The 6,771-nt window shown below is 40.9% G+C and overlaps 1 pseudogene; it reads right to left on the reverse strand.

Annotated features, from left to right (window-relative positions):
• Positions 1-4,302: 4,302 nt before the first annotated feature.
• LOC116893782 lies at positions 4,303-5,239 on the reverse strand (annotated as a pseudogene).
• Positions 5,240-6,771: the final 1,532 nt, after the last annotated feature.

The raw sequence follows: 6,771 nt of genomic DNA on the forward strand, positions 1-6,771 counted from the left end.
GAAAAGCAACTCTGTTCCTCACATGCCAGGAAAATGGGAAAGAGTGTTTTTATGAATGGTCCCACCCCCACAACCTTGGCACTTCTCACCAGGCTGTATACCTAACACTGTTGTGTTTGGGGTTAGGTTTTAGTATATCATGTTTGAGGTGTATATTCAGACTATGCCATGTTTTTCAGTGTAGCACGCAGAACCTCCTGTTACAATTCACTCTTTGGCATTGTGCTTCTATCTTGCAGGAAAAAATCATTCTTAATCATGTTTGAAAGCATACTTTTTTTCTCTTTGTGCAACTCCCATCATGGTCTTTTCCAAGAAGCTAGCATGATATGATCATATCAAGAAAAGGAATGTTTTGAACCACCTCTTATAGCCAGTTGTATACTTCCTATTTTTTATTGCTCATCCAAATTCTCATCTCTCAACTATATTCATAGGTCAAAATATACAAGCTCCACTTAAGTTTGCAAGTCCTTCTGCTTTGCTTCATGACATTTCCTGTCCCAAGAGATATTTTCTAAGACTCTGTGGAAGAGTTAACAGTTTCTACAGGGATCAACAGAAGCATGGAATAGACTCTATTCACCACAGGAGAGGCTGTCACGAGAGGGACATGGCAGACTTATAAGAACCAAACTGCTATCACTACTCCAAGAAAGCTGTTACTGACATTGAGGGTTTCTTAGAACCTTCTAGAACAAGTCATAGGAAGCATAATCCATTGCGTCTTTCCCAGTGAATGCCAGGTTTTCTGAAGTAACACCCCAGCTTGTCCAGAAGGCTTATTACTCCAGTTCCCTAGATTCCACCTCCCTTTGGCTGGCTACCTCTTGGCCAAATTCTTCCATCCACCAGCCTTTCCCCTGGTTCCTGTTGTCATCAACCTTTTGATCATATTAGGGCTCAGCTTAAACATCTTATCTTATTCCCAGGTGTTTACCCATCACACTGTCTTCTGTATTGACACTGCATCTATTTCCTCTATGACTTTATCTCCAGCCTTCTGCACAGCACCTGCTAAAAGGAAAGCACCCGATGAATGTGCACTATGTGAGTCAATGAGTGAATACCTAAGTATCTTCTTTTACATACCAGGTCCCTGTTTTTTGCTGGAATGCCTCAAGTTGAATATAGAGATTCCTTTGCTCAACAAACACAGTTGGGGGGGGTGTCAACTCATGATTGACACACATAACTGAAGATGAATATGGAATCAAATATAAATGTAGAGCTTAGAACCTGTCATCTTGTTTGAAAACATAGCTCTTAGCAAACCTAAAACTTCCATAAAAATCCTATGTATATGTCCAGTAAAAAGAATAAGGCCTTTACATTATCTTAATTTCATTCTTTATATACAAATAAGGTTCCTTTACTATTGCTATAGCTTGAAACTCTCATGTATCCTGCAGCAACATGTATTAAAGACTTGGTTGCCATTTTGTGCTACTGTGTGTGTGTGTGTGTGTGTGTGTGTGTGAGAGAGAGAGAGAGAGAGAGAGAGAGAGAGAGAGAGAGAGAATGTGTGTGTATTTGTAGGATGTGTGGAAAAATGGAAGGCAGTACCTAGTGGAAATAATTTAGTTTACTGGGGACATATCCTTGAAGGGGACATTGGGAGCCTGGTCCTTCCTGCTTGTGTGTTCAAGTTGCCATGGAGTAAATACTATGACTCTACCTCCTGCCATGATACACTAGGCTACTAAAAGATCAAAGCAGCAGGGCCCAATTGCTATGAACTAAAACTATGAACCAAAATAAATCTTTCCCTCATTATGGTGATTATCTCAAAAATTTCTCCATGGTAATGGCAAGCTGATAAACATAACTATTTGCTTGAATGTTGACAATCAGTGGATATAACTCTCTGGGAAATGATTTACTATACTTAGACCTGCGATTGTTAACTACAAAATGTGATAAATATGGAAATGCACAAGACTTAGGCAAGAAATTGCAAAACAAAAAAATACCATTAATTCCGAGTCTCTTCTGAACTTCTGAATTCCTTGGCTTTGTGGCTACTGACTAGTAGGCCTAAGTAGAGCTGCCTGTAATATTTATTAGAGGAGAGGCCAATGCAAAGATTCTTAGTCAAAGGATTTATTGAGGAAGCTCTCTGAGGAGGTGTGGTTTTGGTGTAAGATTTGCTTCAGCATGGCTCTATGAGGCATGTATAAAAGACGGATCACATAGCAGGCCTCAATGACTGAGTTGGGGGGAGCTGAGATGAGAAGGCACAAGGCATACTTTACTGCTTAAGACTGTTCCCATTCGATGGAGGAATTTAGATTAGCATAGAATACACACAGCAGCTAGTGCTTAATGGACCACCGGGATGATTAATTTTCTGTGTCAACTTGGCTAAGTTATGATGTCCAGATGTTTGGTCAAATATCTGACTAGCATCACCAGGATGGCACTTTGAGATGCCATTAACATTTATGTCAGAAGATTCTGAGCGAATTCCCCATCATAGAATGGGTAGGAAATTTTAACCACTTTGAACCTGTAAGATAGAAGACAAGGTCCTCCAAGGGACGATGAATACTTCCTCAGAATTGGCTTTAGACTAAAAGACTGGAAGTCTTCCTTGGATACCTAGCCTGTTGGTCTACTCTAAAACTCTAGACTTGTGATTTTATGAGTCAGTTCTTAAAACTATATAAGGGGGTTGGGAATTTAGCTCAGTGGTAGAGTGCTTGCCTAGCACAGGTTCCGCCCCCATGCACACACACACACACACACACACACACACACACACACACACACACACACACACATTCTATTCTTGGAGATACCTGAATAACATAGCCACCAACAGCATCTACTACATTTAAACTCCCTTTCTCCTTTCATATTTTCTTCCCTTCCATTATCTGTTGCTGTAGGGAGTTTCTTTAATAATAATTCACTTACAGGTGAAACCTTATTTCAGGGCATATTTCTGGAAACTTTGACCTTGAACAGGGCAATCATTTTTAGCCACATTAAATTCTGAGAATAACACATTTCAGTTGCATCAAGTAGCTCTGGGCCTGCACCACCAGGGGACCTGGTGTGGAGCAAGAGTGAGATTGAGGTGTTCCTCAAACCCCGAAAACCTCATCCCAAGACTGGCAAGAGTTAGGACTGCTTTCTTCCTGCTCTTAACCTACAAACTCCAGCACACAACCTCTATCTTCCCCACCTGTATGACAGTCATGTACTCTATCACCAGATTACAGGTTCAACTCCCTCCCACCTCCACAAGAACCTGCCCAGAATGTTCTTGGAAGTTCCCTTCATGCAAATGAAGCATTACCAGCACTCCTGCCCCAGCTAATAGTGTACACCCACCCTGGAAATCCCTCCCCACTCACCAAGATCTATATAGCCCCTCTTCACCCTGAATAAAGTTGAACTGTCTCACTGAAGCTGATTCTAGAAGTCAATTTGTCACACTTGTGGCTATTCTGACTGATGACCTCCAAGGAAGAGGAGAACCACAGTAGCTATGGCTGTGGAATGCTCTCAAAGTTCAGCAAACTAAAATGCTAAGATGTTTTATTTTTCACGAGTCTTCAGATCAAGTAGAATGATATAGACTGGACTAGAGAAAGGGGAGCCTCATTCTGTTCAGCATATTTTCCCTTTCTTTTGACAGCAGTAGACTACCTTAGTCATGGCTTCCTTCTGCTAGTAACAGAGTTAACAGGAAAGTTAACGTTTGTGTTGCTTATTGAGGCTGCTTCGAACCAGCAGTTCTCTTTTTGTACCACAAAGGATTTTTACACAGGAAGCCACTAAATTCTTTGTTCCCTACAAAGGGTGACTAAGCAGCATCACATGTACTTATTATCTTGACTAATATTTTGAATTGCTATAACATGGATTATCAGTGATCTCTAAACTACCAGGAGGGAGGAAAGTCTTTAGTAGCATTAGGTGTAGTTAAATTGGAGAGCTACCTCCTGATGCTACCAAGACTATTAGAGAAATTCATCCTTACAATTCCGTTTCTCTACAAGCACTTCTAGTTTTTTTTTTATTAAAATACTGAGTTTATTTCACATGTATATTTTTGTCTCCCTACCATTCCCACATCTGACCACCACTATTACTATGTCCTATCATAACATTCCATACATACTTAAAACCAAGTAAAGGGTAGAGTTCCATCCTTGAAAACTAAACAGGCATTTTAGACAACACATTCTTGGCAATTGAACCTGGACAACATTTATCAAACACAGTAGGGAAAGTTCTCACTTTGCATTATGAAAAGGACAGCCAGATAGCAACTATTACAGAAACAAAGTAAGACAGAATTATTTCAAACTGTTTAAACCATTTTCTTAAAGAGACTTCCTCCACTGCCAGAGGTCTTGAACAGCCTCCTGGTCAGTCATCCGGAAACAATTCTTCACATAATTAATGAACTTGGCTTCCACTTTGGGAAGAGAACCACCTTTTTCTATACTTGCTTGCATTTTTGCCTTAATGTCTTCTACAGAACTAGGTCCTTTGGGTGTTTTGGGAGTTTTTTCCTGTTTTTTGAAGGACTCTTGACCCTTTGATGGTTGATGGTTTTAAATCTTTCCCATTTTGGTTTGATTTTTGTGCATTTTTGGCTGGGGTATCTCGTACAGATTTCTTCACTGGAAACTTTTCTTCAGTTTCCTCTTCATCAAAACCATCATCATCTTCTTTTTCATTGTCCTGATCATCTTCATCATCCTCATCATCATCTTTATCAAGTTTTACTTTTTTTCTGTGGGACTTTGTTACCACCTCCGGGAGCAGATCTCTTTCCAGACATGCCTAACAGTTTTACATCTTCCTCATCTTCGTCTTCTGACTCTGCATCTTCCTCTACAGCTACTAGGTGCTGTCCACTTATGTGCACAGGCCCAGAACCACACTTCAACCTTAAGACCACAGGTAGTGTAATTTCGAAGCCCCCAAGGAAACTGTGGTTGTACAGACATTTTCAAAGTTGCCAGTGTTACTTTAATTGGGCTGCCTTCATAGTTCATTGCTTCTGCTTCTACGATGTGTAACTCATCTTTTGCCCCTGCTCCTAAACTGACCGTTCTTAATGATAACCAGTGCTCATTTTCATCATTATCCACTTTAGAGTGATAATCTTTGTCAGCCTTTAGTTCACAACTGAAAAGGTAGTTCTGAGGCCTAAGAGGGCTCATGTCCATGTCCATCGAGTCTTCCATTAGGTGGAGGCTCGCACTTCAGTGTGAGAGAAGCCATTGACGGAAAACAACTGCCTATTGTCGCACTTCTAGTATTGTAATCTTCATGAGGAAGGATTTTCTAGGACAAGATAATAGACTGTTACAAAGGGGGAGTCACTTAATATGCTTACATGATAGGGGCTGGGTAATTCAACATCAGGCATATGAACACCAGAGAAGCTGAGAAGATTGTAGATGATGAACTTTTAAAACTGCATGACTCAGCAGTCTCAATCTGGTGGGGAAGGCCAGAGAGATTTATCGAACGTCAATGGCTTTTGGTCTATACTGGAATGCTGAAGAAACCAGAATCTGATGTTGGCAAGGGTTGGCAGTAGCAGCAGCATCACTACCCACTTCCACCTGCTACCACCACCACCACCCCTCTTCTTGTGATCAACACATTCATCAGCAAGAGGTGAAGGCAGGCAGGCAAGCAACATTGGGTTTTCCTTAGACTTCTTTATATCCAGGTTGCTGGGTCAGGTGCTGCCCATTCTGGGGCAGTATGTGTGTGTATGTATGTATGTATGTATGTATGTATGTATGTATGTATGTATGTATGTTCATTCTGTCCTCCATTAGTCCATCAGGGGATAAACCCTCAGAGTTACTGAGAGTCCTATTGCTTAGCTGGTTTCAGATCCCATCAAGTTGAAAATCAAGATTAACCACACAGGGACCTTCCTAGATTAGTCATCTCTCCACCCACTGTGGTGGCTGCTTGTCCACTGTTTTCTGCAGTACTTAGCTTCTTCCTCAGATACACTTTCCCATAACTCAATAACCCCTCCCACTAGCAATTGTCTAGCCCCTTTGAATGCAGAGAAAACAAGCCTTTCACAGACTGAGCAGGGCAGTATCCAAGCTCAGGCAAACACTGCTTTTGCAACAGGGCTCTTGGTGGATTAGTGGATTTTGAGTATTTGATTTGAATTCATGCTGTGTGTCAAAGGTCATGCCAACAGTTCTTTGTAGACTCAGGTATCTCTTTTTAGATTTAATTATTACTATTTCAGGCATAGTTGTGGGACTAGGACTCTCAGCCTCATAGAAGCCCTTTTGTGCAGCTGAGACGATGCCTCATTTCTTTTCGACATTTTAACAGGGTATGTGCAAACAAACTCCTCATTTGATCTTTACCTTGAGGGCAATGTCCTTGATCTTTACTGCCAGGAGTTATCTTAATTTCAGAGGTTTTTTCCTGCTTGGAAAATCTAGCTAGGAGAAATTATTTTTCAGACTAGTGAGCGCCTGCATCTCTGGGCTATTCTTTCTCTCAGTTCTGTTTACAAATTTATTGGTTCTTGCTTGTGTTTATCTCTCTTTTATAATATCTGAGCCCAGATAGCTGAAAGCAAAGGATCTACTGGTGATTCAAACTCGGAAAAGCATAACAGTTTTATTTCTTATCTTCCAGGTTGCCATTTGTCCTAGTTCGAATTTCCGTTGCTATGATAAAACATTCTGGCCCAAAGAAACTTGGGAAGGAAGGGGGTTGTTCAATCTCACCCTTGTGTGGGACAGTTCATTATTGAGA

Source organism: Rattus rattus, chromosome 2, assembly GCF_011064425.1.
Source record: "Rattus rattus isolate New Zealand chromosome 2, Rrattus_CSIRO_v1, whole genome shotgun sequence".
NCBI classification, from domain to species: Eukaryota; Metazoa; Chordata; class Mammalia; order Rodentia; family Muridae; genus Rattus; species Rattus rattus.